Source organism: Trachinotus anak, unplaced genomic scaffold, assembly GCF_046630095.1.
Source record: "Trachinotus anak isolate AG129_WGS33_773 ecotype Australia unplaced genomic scaffold, CSIRO_AGI_Tana_v1 ptg000001l, whole genome shotgun sequence".
Lineage (NCBI taxonomy): Eukaryota > Metazoa > Chordata > Actinopteri > Carangiformes > Carangidae > Trachinotus > Trachinotus anak.
The window spans coordinates 9,578,770-9,598,395 of record NW_027273852.1 but is presented as its reverse complement, the minus strand read 5'-3'; the positions used below and the strand labels follow the sequence as shown (position 1 = coordinate 9,598,395).

Here is a 19,626-nt window from a genome sequence, read left to right as displayed (position 1 = left end):
TGTTCATGAATTTATGCAACAAGGGAAAAGCAGCCAGTTCCGGAGGCTATAACTCATAGGCCAAAAGTCGGCCTTATTTACATTGTATACAATACAAACCTGATTTCTCATTTTGTTTTAAGCCTGGTGTGTAAATCTTCATGGGAACACATGACGCCGACGATAGTGGACGACTCTGAATTAGTAACCAACAAGGAACATCTGCAGTATCTATTTTCTGTGCTCCTGCATCTATTAAAACATCAGTAATGATGTAATGCATGTTTCTTATAGTGACTGTAAGTTTGACTCAAAAGCCCTATTTTTCATAAAACATATCACCTTAAATCTTGATTTTGGCTGCATGTGACCACTGGAACTTACTACTTTCTGAAGTATAAAGTGATGCAGTTGACTCACTTGAGTTTTTATTACTGATGTCTTGTGTGTATATCAGTTGCTCTGGCACCGCAGAGTGTACAGTGTGGGAGTAACAGTGAAGACACTGTCCTGAGGTTAATGAATGAGCTTAAGGTCTTTCGCGCCCAAATGTTACTTTTATGGCCGACTTTGGCAGGGAGCCTTTTGTTTCATTAGACTGTGTCTTTATCATTTATGCATTGATGGGAACATGAGGTTTTGGGGTTAGAGACACTTATTCTCTAAATGGTATTTCACTCATTCAGCCACAGGGCAGGGCTAATGGAATCTGCTGATCCTGACTGCTCTAAATAGCTTCGGAAAAGTAAGACAAGCAGCCCAAATTCTGTTTGAGATTCTGTGCATAAATATTTTTTTGCAGAAGTAATGGATTAAATATGTTATATTTAAAATATCTGATGGCTATCAGTAAACTTCATAACAGCTTTCATAGGTCCATAAATGTGTCTTTGACTTTGTTTGCATTTTCATCGGCAATGAATTCTCAGTTTCCAGAAGCTATGAAAGAGAAGTGTGGATGTGTTACGTATTTTATATCGATTGGGTGGGCTTATTTAATTCAATTGTTGCATATCCTTACTTGGAGGGGCAGTGAAAATCGTTTGAGAATCAATGGGCGGAAGCAAGCAAGACAAAAATAATTGACTGTTTTCAAACTCCTGCAGGCAGCGGAATAACTAACCAAAACATCTCCCAGGGATGTCTGAAATTGGTTTTGCAAATCCTTCAGCCACATATCCAAACTAAAGAAAAATGGTAATATAGAAATCCATTTCAAACTCTACAGCGCATATGAAGTTTATTTTCTGTTTTTTTTTTATGGTCTAACACCTATTCTAATATACAGTGGTATGCTAATGGTCAGTGAGGCCTACCTCAGCTGAAGGAGAGACAGGGTGTGTGGCTTTTTCTTGGCTGGTTTCAGGGTGTACGAACCAGATGTGGTGAGGTGGAGCTCTCCCCCACAGAGCTGCCTCCCCGGGTGCCTGGAGGTCCACTTCCAATCTATTTGCTGTAATTGCCGTCAGAGTGTACACCTTGGAGTCCTCTAATTCCCTCTTTTATTTCAGCCACCATGAGGGAGACCATCTGTCCTCCTGCCTGCACTTCCCCCACCCTTTGGCGTCAGGTCTCTCCCTGTCTGCACACACACACACACACACACACACACACACACAAACACACAGATACAAACACAGCATGCCAAGATTTTTGTCTGGGGCTTTGATGCATCACACCTTTGTCCGTCGAGTGTCACGTGACTGCAGCAAAGGGACATGAGTGTAGTTTTACGAGGTGCTGGTGAGGATGACCACAGCACTGTCACATAAAAGGTAAATGTTGTCAGAATAATGAAAGTAAAGTGACACAGTTTCCCATCTGCTGACTTTTTTATTCATTCAGTTTTCCGGAAATCTGAGACTCACACACACACATAAACGCACACACACACAATCTCTCATCCACACTTTAACTGGGCTTCATCGCTGAAAACAGGCTGGCCTTCTTTCCCTCTAAGATTTAGGGTATATTACTGCTACCTGGTACATTTCTGGAGTCCTGCCCCCTGGGAGAGCAGACTGAAGCTGTTGTTTCCAGTTACCACAGCCCCGTGTTTTCTCCTGAGGTGGTCACATTTAGTTTGAGGGACTACAGCTTTGTTCCAGACCGCTAATGACAGCCAGGGCTCGACCCCAGCGCCTTGGCAGGACAGGTGCTGCGCAGGTGCAGGTGCACATCTTTATCTCAGCTTTATATCTAGCTTTTGTCCACAGGTTCTCTGGATTCCTCAGCATCTCCTGTCTGTGAGTTTCACACTTCAAATCTTCTGAAAAACTAATTTAACTCAGTGTTAGTTCCTATTATTTCAATCCAAAGTCATTCAGAGGCTGAGCTGCGAATAATGTTCTGCTTAAATAAACAAAAAACAATAATAATATAAAGAGATGCTCGTAGCAGGCCACCAAAACTGAATAATAAGTGACATTTTCTGTATCTATCTCACTGCATCCGTTGCTCTCTCACTGCGTCTTTGTTTGTGGTTTTCTAGACTGCAGCCACAGTGTCTGGGGCGCGACTGATTTAAATACCATCCCATCTCATTAACATGCACAGATAGAGCTGCGAGGGCCAATTACATTCATCTTGTCATGTGGCTGTGGCTTCCAAGTCGTTAATATTTTATGGCAACACGCTCCCCCAGCCGCAGCAGCAACACACCAGTGCTCTTACATTATTCCACAGCTCAGGACACGGGATCAGAAACATCCCCTTGAATACACACTCTCTTCTAGGTCATGACAATATAAGCATGAAAAATGAATGGAGGGGGAAACTGGTGGAAATCCACATATAGATATGCCACTTTTATGATAACTGATTATTATCAGATGACAAAACCTTAAAAAATAACCACATTGAAGACAGATGTGAATGTTTCTGTGTTTTCACACTGCATGCAGGAAATCTGATGAGACAAAACGGGAAGATTTGAGAAATGTGTAGGCTCTAATTTGAAAGGCTTTTTGATTTAACTAAATATCAATGCATCAGTCAAATGATAAAGAATTGTGGGAGAATATGTTGTATTTCAGCTATTTGGAGGTGCATATCCCACGGTACGACAACATTTCTCTGTATTAGCTCAGTAGAAACTCTGGGCTTACAGACATTTTACTTTCATTAATACCGCACATTTCTGAAACTCCCTCATAAAGGTCTCTGTTGGATGGTGAGGATCTATAAATTATGTTTCTGATGGCTCACTCATCTCAGTGGAAAGGTGCAGTTGCAGAGAAACTAAATTTCATTCTGTTACGTTTTATTTTAAATGATCAAAACAAAGAAAATTTCTCCTGAAAGTCTTTGTGAAATTGTGCCTGACCCTCCATACCAATTCTGTCCATCCTATAAGCTAATTTTCAACAACAATAACTCCCCAACCCCATAAAGTAGAGGGAGGAATAAAAATATAAGCATCTACATTTCTATGACAACTAGGTGAGTTCATCTGCTGTGGAAGACTGTGTTATTTGATCGAAAGCTCCAGAAGAGCCCATGAATGGACCTTGTGTAGAGGATATTTTGTCAATAACTCCATGTGATTGATTTCATTTGGATATCACCTTGTTGATGCAAACTCTTTGCTGTGTTTAGTCGTGCAGACTTTGTACACACATTGCACAACAGGTTAGGTCACGTTCTGGGCACATTAACTCTCTTTTCTGCTATTGCTGTGTGCATAACAGTTATGTTTCAGCCAGAGGCCTATACGTTCCTACTGATGATGTTAATCTTTGAAAGCAGGTCACACATATAGTTTCATTTTGTAAAACAATATATATGAAAGTTTCCTAAAACAGCTGGGCACTGTGCTTTTTAGCAAACACCACTAAAACAGAAGTAAATAATGCATTTGTGGGGAACTACTTTCTACTGTGGATTAATACAAATGTATGTGTTAATGAGTATTTACAGCAAGATACTGTATTTGATGCTAACTCAAAATAAACTACTGTGTTCAAGTTCATCATAACAAAGGATCATGTCACCCAGTGCGATGGTGTCACTGACAGGACAACAACAGAAATCTGTGGCTCACAGGAAGAAGCTATATCAGGCTTTGACTAAACAGGCAAGACTTGTTGGTAGGATCAACACACTGGTGACAGTGACAATTTGGTGACAGTTAAAATGATATAGAATAGCGTGAGATGTATCATTTGATCTCATCATGTTTGCAGGAACATATCAAGACTTTAGTTTGCACTAGTTTTCTGCACAGCTGTGAGATCTTAACCAGAGACAGCACCTTGATGTGGTGTAGAATGAATGACTGCACCAGGATGAACTAAAAGGTTGTCGGCACCTTGTTAAATGCTTTCTTGGAAGAAATCAGTCTGTTCTGGGGGACAACCCAACCAAGTGCAGAGTGATTGTCAAATCTTGTAGTCACTCTTCTCCTGACCGGATTCATATTTCCTCTTGGTATAATTAAGGAGGCCACATGGAAATCAGCAAGTCACAGATGCAAAGAAGAGTGATACAAAAATAAAAATTGCACTCCTCTTTTCTCACACACAGAGACACACAGTCAAACACTTTTACAACAACTGCTGCAGCGTTTCAGTTATATGCTTGATGAACAGAGCTAAATCCAAGTACAATAATCCAAGAAAAATCTATGAGCAGTCTCCTGTAATTCCTTTAATGACTTCCCTAATGAAAGTGACCAGTCTTCAGAACAGTGGCTCCAGCTTTGTGCTTCTATACTGTACAGAACGAGGATGGCCTGAGGAGACAAGCTCAACACATTTCTGACTGGTAACAGCAGCCTTCACCGACTCGCCTCCTGGCTCTGTGGCTGTACACACAAAGATTGATGTGTGTTCCTGACAAATAGCCTGGATGGCCATTTATATGGAGAGACGCTGCTTGGCAATGTGAGGGGAAGAGTCACTTAGCAGAACAATTTCCTCACACAGCATGGCTCTTTCGCTTCATGTTGCCCGCCTCACTTTCAAAATATAGCATTTTGTACCTTATTGTGTCACAGATCTAGAATGACAACAAAATCAGGGGAGAAAAAAGATCTGTCCCTTTAATTTGATGATACATAATAATTCAGGAGCCGAACTGTTACCATAGACAAACATGTACTATATGTCTGAGTCACAACTTAATATACATTTATGAGAAATCTAACCAGTTTTATATTATTTCCTCAACCTAAAATATCCTCTGGTCTCATCAACATCACACTGAAAAGTCTGAACATTTTAATCATTCTTCTAAACAAATTAAACACAAAAATGGAAAGTAATAGCCTCTGAAATCTAGAAACAATGAGTCCTCCGGAATTCATCTCATCACCAGCACAAAGGTGTTGGGTTAATTTAATTTCCGTGGAATCATGTGACACCTAGAATATATTGACATTTGGGCTGCAATTACACTGTGTGACAGACTGCAAAAGTATGAATGGTGCAGATTTGTGATAAATAATTGTTCATTAATATTGTGGCTGAATGCTGCAAATTAATTCACACTCCAGTGAACACTGCGGTAAACATTATCTATTGCATTACAGCAAACTCCTCTTTTCATTTAAATTTTGAGATTATTAAATTCCCATGCCAAAAAAAAAGAAAAAGAAAAAAAATACAGTAGATGCATGAAGTAGATCCATCATTAAGTACATTAACAAATTCTCAATGCATATTCCACAAGAAAAAAAAGTTTATCCAATATTATTCTTATAAAATCCTTATTTAAGCATCCAAATTGCTTTTAAATTGTTAATAACATTCTTTCACAATCACTATCAGAGCGCAGTGATTTCTCTTTAGTAACATCATTCTTCAAAACACACTCAGGTACAAACAAAAAAACACAGAATAAAGAGTAATAACACCAAAATCTTCTGAACATTACTCATGTCTCTTATCTGTTGTGTCGTAGCAGGGCATTCCTCATATCTCATTTCTCAAACAGCCAGAATTACTAAAGCGTGAGGTGTGCGCCGCTCCACACTTTGCATATCAACCATCTTCCTGCTGACAAATGTTAGCTTTAATAAAAACCATGGAGCGGAGACAGCACTGGGAGAGAAGCCCACCAGGACAGGACTGGAGCTGAGACAATTTACCAGGAAATGAAAAAATAGAATTGTCTGCGGGTAATATCAAAATCATCATAATCATTTGTCAAACCGTGATCTATATCTTTACTCCAGCTCAGACTGTGAATCTGTTGCAACTAGAACTCACTGTTGTTTCACAACTTTTGAGCTCTTTGTCTGCATTTTTCCACAGACACAATTCAGTGTTCATTAGGCAGGTCTTTGTAAAATCTGCTGCTGTGCCCATTACAGTTTGAACCAGAGCTGAGAAGCAACAAGTAACTTCTTCTCATCATGATGAATGCAGATCAGTACTACACTGTCTCAGTTTTTCATTATTAAACAAAAACATAAGTGTGTCATCTTATTTCTAAGAAAGAGCTTGGCCATCTAATACACAACCAACTGTTTAGTGTAGTATTCTTATGGAAACAGTCTTTATAACATAATCAGAAACTGATTGCAGCACTGGCAGAAGTAAAGCACTTGGTATGAGGCTAATGATGTGCATAAGAGCATGAAAACTACTTCAGGATGTTTTAAATGTTCACATGCATTTATTAACCCCATCTGTGACCTCAGCGTTTTGTACATTGCCACGTGATTCGTCACATAGAGTTACCTGTTATCCAGACACAAATTGCATTTTCATATGTATTTGTGTAATCTCACTGTCTACCTGCAATGATGATGTCTGTCTGGGGCAAAATGTGTCATCATGGCAAATGTGATCCTGGAGACACAGTACTGCACTACCACAGAGGTGGTTTTGAGCACTTTGGCAGGTGTTTACATGTCTGTGTTATGTTTAGAAATTGCGGGACCCAAATACAGACATACATAAAGGGGTTTGTTGTTTTAATAATGAAAAAAAAATTACAAAACCAATCCGAAAAACCAGGCAGGAGGTGGGCGGACTGACAACAGATGGTCAGGTGCATGAGATAGCTGGGCCACTGAATGGATACCAGGAGCTGATGTTGGAGCAGCAACTGGGAATCATGAGCTGGAGGTGGCCAGACCTCAAACAGGAGATCATGTCCAGGAGGCAGCAGGACTGCCGACTAGAGAGTAAATGCAGGGGTTGACCAGACTGCCGATTGGGAACCAGGAGCCGATGCTGAGCGGACCGGCGACTGGAGACGACAGGACAAAAGGAGCTGGCAAATTGTCGACCGGGAACACCTAATGCATCAGCCATGGAAGTCGATTCAGGAACAGACTGAGGAACAGGTGAGACATTATCCGGTGTGATTGACACCGGACCAGAGGAGGCGTTGTCCAAGATGGCCAACACAGGAAGAGGTGTGACTCTGACCAGGACCCTTGATGCAGGAACGGATGCCCAGAACCACCAACTCAGGAACAGGCGAGACTTGTACTGGAACCTCTGACGCAGGAACAGGTGAGATGTTGCCCAGGACACCAGCTAAGGAACAGATGGGACATCTGGCTGGTTGGGGCTTACGTTGAGTCTTCCTGTGGTGATTAGAACCATAATGTCTTCAATGTCTTCGGAACCGCAGAAAAATGCCCAGGCAAGTTCCCCTGAAAGGAGACTCCTCAGGCTCCTCTAGGCCAGAATCAGACATGGGATCAGCCAACATGCAAAGAGGCCTCAAGACTCCAGGCTCACTGTTAGCTGACACGGAAAATGTCTGATGAGCTAGCAGGTCAAAGGTTAGATGACTGGGAAACAGGCTTGCGGCTAGCAGGCCGGAAGCTAGCTGACTGGGTTTCTGGCTGGGAGGATTGAGGCTTGACTGAACAGGTGGTTGAAGTAACAGAGTCAGTAACTAGAGGCCATGGAGCAGGGCTGGCGTTGAACTTCCACCTGAAGAAAACCACCTCTTGGGCAAAGTCAGTGTCTGTAATCACATTAAAATCTGCCCAAGAAAAAGGCAAACTGAGGAAAAGCGTGTCTGCTGGGTCAGTTTGTTCACTTACATTTAGAGATTGCTGGACCTAAATGCAGACAGAACAAAAAGGGTTTGGTGGAAAAATTATGTTTCAATAACAAAATAGACTAAGAAACTAATCCAAAAAGCCATGCAGGAACAAAAACAGAAGCACTAGGAAACTCAACAGGAACAACGCAGGAGCAAAAAAACAGAAAATCCAAACACTCAGAGAACAAAATACCGGGAAAAAGAGCCAGGCTAGCTGTTTCCCACTGTTTGCAGTCTTTATGTTGGCTAACTGTCTGCTGGCTGTAGCTTTTTATTTACGGTACAGATGCGAAAGACTGTAAGTAAGCATATTTTCCCAAATGTAACCTATTACTAGTCTAGCTTGTGGAAATATTTCATCTTTCAGACAGACAGAATACATCTGTGGGACCATGAAAGTACCTTTGAAGATACAACCCACTGTGAGATAACAGGTTAAAAAAAAAATTAGCTTTTTCTCCTAAGGTTTAATTAGAAAACACTATGTGCCTGAATCATGAAGTAATGTATGCAGTGCTGAGGACACAATTGAGGCTAGGAGTTTGGCTGCTTATCAAAATTGAAGTCCCACTACAGGAAAGGATACATGGATATGACTCAGTTACAGCTTGGAGGCCTTGATAGGAACTTGCTGACCAAATAGCTCTCAGCTGTACTGTACAGCCAAGCAGGTTACTTTCCATTTCTGCACCCCAGGTCTCCCTCTTTTAATTGCCATAATAGAATGATGTGCAGAGTGTCTGGTGTGAGAGCCATCTGTGTTCCTGCTGTAGCAACACACCTCCACCGCAGAACATCAGAGAGGTAACTCACACTGTTGCAAAAATAATTTTTATTACCAGTCTGATATATATAAAATCTGAGAGACACATCTGAGAGAAAACCGGCTGCATAAAGAAAAAAACAAAGGCGTTAACTGAAATATTGCTGAAATGATTGAGAAAGGACATAAGATAGTGTCTTTAAAAGCCGAATGTGTCTATTTTCAGTTGGTGACGCACAGACAGTAAACAGTTTAAAATGTTTCGTAGGGAGGAGATGGTGCTTTATGATGTTAATCAACACAAAAATAATCAAATGTGGGAGGACGCAAAGTGGGTGAAATTTAATTTCTGTATTAATTATAGCCTGATATCATCAACCTCGGCTCAGTGTCCTGACACCTCCAGAGCACAGCGAGTCAAGGGAAGACCACATGATGAGAGAGAAAATATAATTCCCAACAACTCCCTCCTGCTGTTGTCCCTCTCCCACTGAGCTGAGGAGACTGAGGAGCCTATTAGAGGGCGCCATGGCAGCCGGGTCTGATCTTCAAAAGGGTTTCTGACAGACTAGGGAACAAGGTCGTCCTCTTTTGGAACATGTGGTGCACCAATCCTCTCATTAGGCTTCAACCAGTGTAGGATTTTGGCTTTTGTAGAACTGGGAATCACTGAGGAGTAAAAAGGTAAAATAATGCAGTGGTTGATGATGAAATGTATTCATTGTGGCCTGTTTTAACATATAGAACAGAGGAAACAAATATTAACAATGTGTAGACGCATGTAACAGCGAAATAAAGAAATCCCTAAGCAACACAGACTTGCTGGCTATTTTCACTGCAGCCTCACATTCTCTGTCCTCCTGTGGCTAGTTATATTGTTGTCTGTGAACTTCAGTAAAATATTCTAAACGGGATGCATTGTTCCTGCTCATTCTCCAATATGTCTGGCTCAGAAAGGACGATTGTTGTGGCTCGCCTTTAATTGCTCCATCTGTACTGTATCCCATCGGTACATCGCCGCCTCACATAACTTTCCCACGTAGGCCGAGCAGATAGGTTCCACACAGACCCCACGGCAGCAGTGCACTTCATTAAGGAGAAGTGGATGCTACAGAGGAACCCTGTGCTTCAGCTGGCACTCACTGCTTGTGTAATCAGACATCACAAGCAGATGAAGCACGGTGCTGTGTGCTGGAGCCGACTGCTACATCTACTTAAAGGATGTTTCCATCACTGGAGTGTCATCTGGAGTCTGTTCCTTGATACTTTTGGTCCATTCCTAACCAATTAGCACTTGATGGTCTGCGTGAAGGTGGTTTCCGCTCCAGTGAAAGCTAAACTAAATAGTCAATACATCTCCAGCCGGCAGATCTTTGAGTTTAAGTGCAAAGAAATTCAAAGTGAAACTCTCACACGAGCAGTGGTGTGTGTTAAATATGCTGTATTATAAGTTGTTTACTCTCTAAACTTTATAACAATAACAAAATTATTGATCATTCAGGTTGTGTGCATATGCATTTTTTTTTATTATTTCAGATGTTAATAATTCAAATTGAACTATTATTGAATTTAAAGGATAGGGTCTGTCTTGAAACAATACTTACATGCCCATATGTCAACTGAAACTGGTTTTGTTTGCTGCAATCATCCCCGCTGTTCGTGCTGGCCGTGAAGAGATGTCCTCCTAATACACTTCCAATACAAGAGAGGGAGACAAAAGCTAAAGTCCTCATTCTGTACAAAAATACAGTCCATGGTTTGCCTGAAGTTAATGTCAGGCTTCAGCAGTCCAAGTCTTGTTTCCAGGCTGATCTGTGTGGGAGGGCTAGTAACAAAAAGAGGCACGATGGTAATGAAAGGTCTATAACTTTAAACAAGAACATGATGACTTGTCTAATTTAGTGTTGAAGCCTCATATTAGCTTCTGATGAACTTGAGAATATGTTTCTGCACAGAACAAGGACTGTGGATTTTGTCCCCAATCATTTACATTGGAAGTGCATTAGGAAATCTCTTAGCAGCCAGCGAGAACAGGAAGAATAATCACAACAAGAAAATCCTTTGTTCTAAGACTGTGAACCTGTCTTTTACAAAAGGCATACGAGAACTTTACTAGTAAAGTCCACTCTCGTTTATGTCATTGGTTGTATTTGCGTAAGTTTTGATGTTTGCGTAGGGTTTGGGAGACATGAACTTATTTCAGATATATCAGTATCTGTATAAATGCTCCCTGATAAGTAACAAGAAATACTGAATTAGTTTGAGATCATTTAGAGGAATTTTCAACAGCAAAAGGTGAAGATTAGTGAGTATCTCAAATCTATGGGATCCACGTTTGTTTATATCATGTGTTTATGTTTTATGTAAACTCTTTTTAAATCATTTTTGTATGTAACAAGGAAAACACAACAGAACAAAAACAAGTCACAACAAAAAACAAAGACGCAAACCAACAATAAAGCAAAAATTTAATTTTTAAAGCTCTCAGATACTGATATCGGTATCGACCAGCATCATCATAAGAGGATGTTCTGTGGTCGACCATTTCCATCAGGCTACTTATTTTAAGACTTCCCTTCTTCCCTTGCTCCTTTTCACTCATTAAACATATGCAATGTTGGTACAGCTTGCAGTTTATATTTAGTGTAACATTTTGAAAAAAAAAAAAGAATGAACATCTTGCAGCAACAAAAAAATGAGAGATGGGATGATTATCCCCTGAGGTATCTTACTGTAACAGGTTTAGCAGAGACATCGATGGCTGCTGTGGAAACGACTTGATTATCGGCTCGTTTTGACAGGATGAATGTATTATCAAAGGCAATTAAGGTGTCACCAGTGTTTGCACAGAGAGATGGATGACGCTTTGATGATCATGATGAAAAGCTATATATTGACCCAGAATGAACTGTCATCCCGCTTATCTGACTAACATTCACACAGCTGTTTGCTCCGCTTGCTTTATTGTTGAAAATGTGACCATAGCTCGTTATTTTTTTGGGGAGAAATTGACACAACCAACAAATGCAACAAGTGATTATTTCTATCAATATGAGTCAAGTGTCATTAGGTCATAATTTGTCAAATATTGCATTACATCACACAACAAAGCAGCACTGAGGCCTTGGTGGGGGGCTCCAAGAGAGAGAGAGAAAAAAGGCTTTTGCAACATGCATTCTGATTGGCTGCAGACATACACACCCATATGTTCTTTCAAGGGGGAAACCATTTCCTTTAGGCTCTCCCTGTGTAAGTACAGCATGTCTCCCATGACTTTATTTACAGTCAAAAACTCTTAAGCATGTGCATTAGTGCTAGAGATTTATCACTCAAGCCCGTTTCATTTGAGAGGTGCTGTAACTCTACGTCTCTGTGCTCTGTAATAAGTGCAGAAAAATGTACACTAATGTAACCGTCGGAGGAGTTTCTATGAAATCTGCTCTAATCTGGATGTCTGCTGATGGCTAGTGTGGAAGTGAAGTGCAGAGTAATGGCACTGGTAATTGGGAAAATAGGTCACTTGGGATATGAGGTGTTTGCAGGTGGAGTTAATGGAGGGATTGCTTTGGTTAAGGGCGAATATGAATCACGGATAATGTGTTCAAAATACGGACGGCCATGCTGTCACTTTAGTTCACACAGCCTGGACTGAGGTTTACACAACTGACAGATTGAGGTCATGGATTTAAACTAATACTCTTTATATCCTAATGGATGTTTGCTTCACATTGAAATCTCATGTAGGAAATGAGATTAATCCAGGTACCCGGTTACTTGTAAAAGACAATATTTAGTGAGACGGCCGTGCCTTTATCGCCGGCCCTGTGTGCATGTTTTGGTTAATTATTATTTCCACAGGAAATCCTTGTATCCAGCCATAGCCCCTGCTTAAAACACACTGACACAGAAACACACACACACACACACACACACACACACACACAATATTGAATGCAGCTGCATCTCCCAGAGGGGAAAGGGTAATTTGTCCAGCTCAGAAATAAGGGTCTCTACATTTCTCTCAGCAGGATGATGAAAAACATGAAACCGTGCTGCTAATGAAAAGAACACTCAGGATGTGTATTATTATTCCATCAGTCTCACCTAGTGAGCCCTGGCCCAGGTCCACGCCAGAGGAAGGGCCACCGCTTTTCCACCCTCTCCTTTCAGAGTGATCTCGTGGTAGGCTGCCACTCGCAGATTTCCTCTTCATTCATTCCACAGGAATTTGGCTGCCATTTCCTGAGCAGAGGAGAAGGTTTGACTGGCTTCGTGCAGGGCCAAGCTGGTATTTATCTAACCACACACTGGGCTTGATTCATGTGAAACAAGCACGCCCTGTAAACAGTCTCATTACTGAACTCCAACACTTCATTACTCAACAGGCCGAATCACTGGCTGGAGAGACAGCCTAAGATGGTGTAAAGCGCGGTTTGAGCACATTTGCCTCGATACATGCACAAGGGGACTGATGGATTTATCTCTGAGGTAATATGATCTTAACACACGACTGATGTGGCCGATCTGGGCTGAGTAATCTCTGAGAGAACAAAGTTAGAAGTGGCTGTTGCATGACTCAGCCTCCATGCTGACAACTGGATTTTACAGTACAGCACTTAGCTTGGTTATTACATACTGGCACCCATGTTGGCAAAAGACTATACTGAGTAAGGAGTGAGGATTTAATCCTTACCACAGGGTGCAGGATGTCTAATGAGGGTGTTGGTCGGCCCAGACCTGTAGCACTTACACCAGCACATTGTAACCTCAACAAATCCACCCCTGCAGCAATGCTAACCTTGTATCCTCATTAGCTTTCAGCTAGCACCTTCAACATGACAATTTGCTATACAACAAATCAATATAATGTAATCTAATACCTGATTTGATTTAATTGTGACAAAAAACAGACATATTCATTGCTTCTTAACCACATTAGGTGTATCACAGTGGGAATCACAAATTATTTCCTAATATCCTCTGTCATCTAATCTCTTGCATTTACACAACAGGAATCTAGGAGGGAATCATTGCCCCTCTAAATCTATTTGTCGCACCACTCAAACTCACAGTTCTGCTCACGGTGGGTCACCTGTAATTTGTAATGTTAAATAAAGGGCAATTCATTTCCTGCAGGGCCGAGCAGTAACCCCGACTAATACTGAATCAAATTCATTAGACCCAAGGTGCCCAGCTGTTTCTGTCGTTTGCAGCCATGAATATTACTGCAGGCCCAGAAGTTGTGACAGCCGACACAATAGTTACAGCAGAACTCTTAATGTGAAGGCACAGGACACTGTTCATAAAGAGCAGAGAAATGAATCTGTGCATGATAGCATGATTATCAGCAGAGTCTGGCTGTAATTATTATTTATTATTGATTGTATTTATCACCATGGCCATTCTTGCCCCTGAAATTCACAAATGTATACTTGGTGCAGTATTTTCTTTTTACGGTGACAGTAGAAACTTGTATATTGAGGTGAATGGATTAATAATATGTAAAAGAAAAAAAAGAAGGGCTTTTAAAACATGAAGAATGATGCTGTGAAAGAAGAAGTCTCATAAAAGCAAAATCCTGTGTTAATACCACCTTTCTTTTACATAAGTAAGACTTTTTAAGGACTCACTAAGATTACACACTCTAAAACAGAAAGATGATACATTTATTTGGCATCACCTTATTTGACTTTAAAGCGTATATTCTCCACATAAAAAAGCTTTTTACCGACAACTCCTGCCACTCATTCTCAGCTAAACTCTTGACTATTAAATTTAGATCCATGGCTGTGTCTCTTCACATATGGTACAGTGAAGCAGCAGGGTATCTCAGCAGAGCTTCAGAGCATCTTTGAGGAATGAGTGTCCAGTAGGATCTGGCCATAGTGCAAGCCCTGCTGCAGAGCAGGGACTGTGTTGCTGTCTGGCTGTATTCACCTGAGCCAAACAAATGGTTGTGTCAAGCTATCTCTGTACATATACCCCTCCAGTCCAGAAAGCACCATTTTTCAGCTGGAAGCGGCTGGCAAACGACTACGGAGGGAGGTGCGTGACCCTGATGACTTCAGTGGCACTGCAACCAACTGTGAGACAGAAATTGATTTTGAAAATACAGACCATGTGCCTGGGAACTGTGGGCTTCCCATGGGCTCTCTGATCTGATAAAGGACTATAAAATGTAGTTATCCCAAATAACAAAACATCTTGGATACGAAATATACACTCCAATAAAGACCCTGACATTTTGATAGGCTTGCAGGCTTTCATTTTTTATTTTTTGGATAAGCCCTGGATTTGAGGGAGAAAATGAAAGTGGTCTCACACTTCCACAAACATTGAATGAATATTTACTTTTTCCACAGAGCAAAAGTAGAAAATCAGAAAAGCAGCTCTAAGTGTTCTTGATGTGAAACTTCTTAAACTCAGACAGACATTGACCCTTCACTTCAGCAGGAGTGGAGGTTGGAGTTTATAAATGCTTCTGGCCGTGCAGCAACACTTGCATCTGCCAAGGCAAACTACAGTGTTGCTTCTGTTAATGTAGCATAGAAATGATTATGACAGGCTTCATCAGTCCTTCTGATCTCAGAAAAAGGCAGCATTTAGTGTGGAGTGTATAGTGGTTTGTAAAAAATGTTGCTGTGTCCTCAGCTTTCTATTTGCAGCTGGGATCACAGAGCTGTTTTCTGCCCTGTGTTTACAGTTCTGGTTGTGCCAAGAGGAGCGAAACAAGCAGAGGGATTGACACTGTAGGAGAACAAGTGGTCATGTGGTTATTAGATCAACTGGGAGTAAATGTGTGTGAGGAAATTGGGACATAATATTTAAAGAAATCAAGATTAATGTGTCAGTATGACTGATGTCTTTGAGAAAAATGTGACAACTGACCCAGAATACCTAAAAATAAAGAAAATGTGTGTAACATTTCATCATTCCCAAATGACATGTGACATGTATCCACGTTAGCATAGTCTGCAGGATACAAACACACAGAAACATAAGCAAAGAACAAGGTGAAGAGTTTCAGTGCAGATCATGTTCCCTGCAGTGTTTTCAGGCAGATGGCTCTGTGCCCCGCCAGCAGAGGGAGCAGTTTCTGCAGCACCTCAGCTTCATTGTCATGTCCAGCCTCCTGTCTGGGCCCTGCTGTTTGGCTTCCCTGACAGCCCTAAATCACATAAATAGACTGAGAGAGAAGCATCTGCATTCCACAAAAGTTGTACGGTCCTGCTGCAGTCTTGTTGAATGTTTCGTGGTGCGCATGAAAGCAGGGGAACCAGGTTAAGTGAGTGAAGTTTTTACACAGTTTAATAGACACAGTTTGTGGTAACATTATAGAAATAGTAGGTAGGGATTATTAATTTGAAGAACAACCAGCGTGATGCAAGGACATTTATTATATGATTATTCTCAATTTATTTTTTATTTTTTATTCTGTACTCTATTCTTTGCTTTAAAAATAATTTGGAAAGTATCATTCATATTAGCATTATGACAATAAAAATGTACTGCAAAAATTATTGTATATTAGCAGAGTAAAAGAGAAATCAGAATCAAAAGGAATCAAATCAAGTCAAATATTGTGTCCACTTTGAATCACGGTCTCTTTCTGCTGACACATGACACTGCAGCAGTGTGTGCTCTCCAGGATGTAGAGGAGTCCAGCCACAAGGTGGTGCTCTAAGAGGAGATTTGGATGTGTTGACATCAAGCTGAGAGGCGGGAATTGTATTTATGTATTTATTGCGCTCTTACTACATTGTAATGCATGCTGCATGCAATCTGATATTTCTGTGATTCGACCCATATGAGCCTGTGTTATACTTTATAACCAGGCTATTTATTTGCTTTTTAAGCACAACTGTCTTCCTGCCTGCAGGAGTCTTCATGGTAGCAACAAAGGCAAGATGAGCAGCCTGCTCTGGATTCATGTTTGTCTGCTGAACGACAACATTTACTACCTCTAAAAAGGACAGGATACACAGAGCACAGGGAGAGAACAGTGAAACTGGGCTGGACTGGTGGTGGTGAACAATGCAGGAGGGCGGTTGCCAGGTTTTATGGTCTGGGATCCTGCTCCCAACCCCCACCACCAGGTCCCTCTTCCTTCCTGCGATGTACTGTAGTTTACACATGAGCCACTACGAACCACATTTTCTGAGAGAAGCGAGGCAGAACAATGAGGCTGTGTAGAGAGGGGTGTCAGTTTGAGGCAGTAACACTTGACATGTGGTTTGTAACACCTCCATAATGTCCTTCAGTATTAATCACTTTCACCTTTATCAGTAATTCAAACCTTACATCCCACTGAGTGAGGGATTCATGAGATATTTATGTAATTTTGATGCTGATGCATCAGAATTAGGGCAATTAAATCACAATCTAAAATCTAAAATCCCCTGTTCATGTTCAAAAGACTGTAAATATTGATGTAGATGTATTCTAGACAAATTAAATAGAATAACAATTAAATTGCATTATATATTTTTCTCTTGTCACACAGTGAACTTTACAAAACCAGTTTGAAAAGAATCCACTTTTCTAACTCATGGATGTGTCCAGTATATTAAAAGAAAAGATTTGATTTAATTATATCCAACATTTCGTGCTGGAATTTAGAGTTTTGACTTCTTGACTAACAGATTATTCAGCCTCTATCACAAATTGATGAAAACCTTGAGAAGTTGTGGGAATATTGTCAAGTGAACAAAAAGTTTTTCCCTGTTTAAAACCTACTAACTGAAGTAGTTGTATTTGTAGCGAGAGGAAATCTGTGAGACTAGAAAATAATGAAAATGCAACATTATTGTGTGGAAAAAAAAAAAACAAAACCAATTTGATGTGAATGTTCCTTCCAAAGCCAAAGAAAACTGCATTGTTACAGACTTGGCCCTGCAGGTTAATGATGACTGCTCCAGCTCTGATTTTCACCAGTGCCCACAGACTGAGGAAACCAAGGTTGACCATGGCTTTTCATCCCCATCAACACACACACACACATAAACTGGGTGACGGGCCATGGAGGAACCTGTTTCTGACAGTGCTTTAACAGCTGGAACTGTGGTCATCCATCAGCACTGGGTTTGATAATAGGGCCAGCTCCCTGGTGGGTCATTGACACAGATGACAAACCTGTCCGAGGGAGTTATAGAGCTGCCAATCCCTCCACTTCGTGGCACTTACTCTGCTGACATTCACCCAATCACAGGCCGAGGGCCAAATTGAAAAACCCACTTCCACTAAAGTCTAAATACTGTCCGTGCTGATGGCATTTTCTAATAAAGCTATAATTCAAAAATGACACTACTGTTTTTGGTTCAAAAACGTTTTCCCACCTGCAGATAAAAGCTTTACCAAGACTTGTTGAGAGGTTTGCATGGGGCTGCGAGACCGTAACTTCTGCACATTAACACTCCATGTCACTGCTGAGAATACTGTGTGATTCCCCGCAACAGAAAACAATACACAGCCACACAGGCATTTACAACTCCAACTATATGACTGCAATAAAAGGCACGGCAAATGAGCCATTCTGGGAGCCCCAAGCCAGATGTTGAGTGAGTGGTGTGCGTAATAAGGCTTAATGAAGGGTTGGAGTTACCAAAGTGTCCAGGGAATGAGAGGGAATAAACACAACACATAAACAAGTCCTAAAAATTAAACTTGCCAATCTGAAACATGTTGTTTGCAACTGTTCCAGACAAGATGGACATTTTTTGATACACTTTGTGATCAGGTTCTCTCATTCTGTTATTTTCTGGTATGTAAGTCCAAAGAGTATCCTTGGCACACATTGTTCCCTGTCTTACTGTGAGCTCTGTGTAGGGTCTACTGAGGATCACCATGTTTTCAAGGTGACATTATCAACAATGAAAGGAGGCTTCCTGCACTGGGAGCCTCTCTGGTTTACAACTTCCTTCTTGTGGCGACAATCCTACCAAAATATGTGTCAGGTTGTTGAACAAGAGCGATGATGTCCCGCACAAGTGGAAAAGCTGCACTCCCTAGACAAGGCGCTCGTTTTATGCCATACTGAAAAGAAACCGAAGCATTGTACTGTGATTCTGCTCTCAATGCTGACTCGCATAAAGCCACGCAGTACTCTCTCCCTCCATGTGCATATTTTCACCTCACACGCTACAGTCGTGGTAAACGAGCTGTTAATTGTTATCCTTGGCTCTCAGAGGATGCTAATGCTGGACAATGCTGCAAATGTTTTCCTGCAACCTCTTACAAGCCAGAGGGGAGGTCGCCGCCTCCTTCACACTGAGATAACATTTCCTTATCAGCTCTGTGTTGAAACGAAGTGTTTGATGTTTGTGTGCTGCAGAAAGGTGGCGGTATTAAATCACGAGCGTAGTGAAAGTTGAAGCTGTAACTTATTCTTTATTAACCTCTCATTTGAACGCACTAATGATGGCACTCTGACAACAGGAAGCAATGCGCGGGCCAGAGTGTTGGATTCATGTTGCGATGCAGTATTTCTGTGCGTCTTCAAAGCCCAAATGAAGGGGTGCAGAGGGGGGGGCGGCAGCTGCATGGACTCTAGCAAGGAGCAATACAACAAAATCTGACTTCAGCATTGCCCTCGACTCTCATGTTGAGCCTGACGTGGCCCAGCTCTGTGCGGGCTGAGTGCTTCGTACGACTTGATAGTGAAAGGACGTTGTTGTTCTTGTGAGCTCATAACAAGACAAGACAAATTAAGGAAAGGTTAAGAGACACTGGTTGTGGCACAGAGGTCCACTCACTTAAAGTGATGCATTGCAAAATTGCTTTCCTATTGGGCAGAACATTTATTTTGTGTGACGGGTGTAGGCTTACTGTGTCAGCAAACAGGCTCGGGCTTTGTGTGTGGGTGTTACCTGGATGCC

At 41.3% G+C, this 19,626-nt stretch overlaps 1 long non-coding RNA gene across 4 annotated transcripts in view; it reads right to left on the bottom strand.

Annotated features, from left to right (window-relative positions):
- Positions 1-337: 337 nt before the first annotated feature.
- Positions 338-19,626, bottom strand: part of LOC139619215 (uncharacterized) — a 56,196-nt gene continuing 36,907 nt past the window's right edge. The window contains exons 3-5 of one of the 4 annotated variants that reach the window (XR_011690239.1): positions 12,857-12,994; positions 10,357-10,444; positions 1,939-9,421 (exon numbers count right to left, since the gene is read on the bottom strand). This is a non-coding gene — a long non-coding RNA (uncharacterized lncRNA). The other 3 variants (XR_011690233.1, XR_011690227.1, XR_011690221.1) reach the window with 3 other exon arrangements.